Genomic DNA, 2100 nt, shown 5'->3' with positions numbered 1-2100 from the left:
TCCAGTACTCTTGCCTGGAAAATCCCATGGGCACAGGAGCCCGGTAGGCTGCAGTCCATGGGGTCATGAAGTCAGACATGACTGAGCGATTTCAGTTTCACTTTTCACTTTCATGCATTGGAGAAGGAAATGGCAACCCACTCCAGTGTTCTTGCCTGGAGAATCCTGGGGATGGGGGAGCCTGGTGGGCTGCCGTCTCTGGGGTTGCACAGAGTCGGACACGACTGAAGCGACTTAGCAGCAGCAGCAGGTCCATTCATGTTGCCACAAACGGTATTACTTCATTATTTTTCATGGCTGAGTAGTATTCCTGTGTTGTGTGTGTGTGTGTGTGTGTGTGTGTGTGTGTCTGTGTCTGTGTGTGGGTGTATACCACATCTTCTTTATACAGTCATCTGTCAATGGACATTTAGGTTGCTTCCATATCTTGTCTGTTGTAAATAATGCTACAATGAATGTTGGTGTGCATGTATCTTTTCACATTAGAGTTCCTGTCTATCTAGGTATATATTCAGGAATGGGATTGCTGGATCATATGGTAGTTCTTTTTGTAGTTGTTTAAGGAACCTCCATACTGTTCTTCATATTGAGTGTACCAACTTACATTTCCACCAACAGTGTACGAGGGTTCCCTTTTCTCTGCTCCCTCTCCAACATTTATTCTTCATAGGATTTTTGATGATGACCATTCTGACCAGTATAAGGTGATACTTCATTGGAGTTTTGATTTGCATTTGTCTAATAATTAAGAATGTTGAGCATCTTTTCATGTGCCTGTTGGCATTCTGTGTCATCTTTAGAGAAAGGGTCTTCTTTGGAGAAAAGTTTTCATGTCAGGGTCACACAGGCTGGGTGGCTCAAACTACAAACCATGTTGGTTCAGGAGGCCAGCAGCCAATGTGGAGGTGTCAACTGACATTGGCTTTTGTGAGGGCTGTGGAGAGAGTCTGTCCCATCTCTCCCCTCTCACTTCCGGGGCATTGCTGGCCATGGTGGGTGTGCCTGGGCTTGGGCTTCCTCTTCACCTGGAGTTGTCTTGTGTGCCTGTCTGTCTCTAAATGTGTCATTTGTATGGGGACAGCCATTCTGTTAGAGGAGGGTCCATCCTAATGAACTCACTGGACTCTTCCATCAGCTCTGTGAAGACCTTTCCTTTGTCTGTAAGGTCACACGGAGGTACTTGGGATTGAGGCTCCAGCACCTGAACTTGAGGGGACACAATGTGACTCCTCACACCCTACAAACACTCTGAGGTAGGAACACACTGGAATGTTCCAAGGATGGAAGGATGGCCTTCATAGCTATTGTGGGTGAATCCAGGGGCAAGGAGAGCAGGCTGCCAGGGTAGGAGGCAGATCATGTGGGACCTCGTGGGCCTGTGAGAACTGTGGCTCTGCTGTGCTTGGGGAAGAGAAGGCCCAGGATGCCCTATGCTGGGTGCCTCTGAGACTACGTCCCCATCCTCATAGTCTCGTGGAAACGGAAGCTCCCTGCTAGAGGTGCTGAGAATCTACTGAGGTTCAGGCCAGCGTCTCTGCTCCCCTGCCATCACCCCACTCCAGTAAACAGGGACGCCCTTCCAGGTACAAGGAAAGAAGTGAGGAAGGAGGTGCATGTGATCAAGTCCCCTGCAGTAATGGGCTATCTCTCTATCCCTGGCACCTCCTCGGCCATGGAAAGATGTGAGAGTAACATAGTGGGTTATTTGAGGTTTGAATTCTGTAATCCCTGCATGGTGCCATTCCAGGCCTTAGCAGTGACACAGAGTGCACCCGTCCCAGTAGTTCCTGCTCTCCTTCGTTCTTTCTCTAGGCTCTAGGTGGGGGCTGGGGCATCTGCTGACAGTGGAGGCAGTGGTGTGGGAAGGGCTGCAAGGAACGTGGTTCCCAAAGGCATGGGGAAGACACCTGGCAGGGCCGTCCAGGGCCAAGGCCAGATTGGTTTGCACGGATCTGTGCTCAGCAGGCCTGGGCTAAGATGGGGATTCTGCAGAGCATGGGCAGGGATGGGGCCAGGGAGTTGAGGGGTGGGGTGGGGGCAGTGTTTGGGCCGGGGGAAGCCAAGCCCAGGACTGTGCCTGTCTGTGCTGAGAAAGGACCA

Source organism: Bison bison, unplaced genomic scaffold (assembly GCF_000754665.1).
Source record: "Bison bison bison isolate TAMUID 2011002044 unplaced genomic scaffold, Bison_UMD1.0 scf7180017845299, whole genome shotgun sequence".
Lineage (NCBI taxonomy): Eukaryota > Metazoa > Chordata > Mammalia > Artiodactyla > Bovidae > Bison > Bison bison.
The sequence above is the reverse complement of the archived record's forward strand: the minus strand, read 5'-3'. Positions refer to the sequence as shown.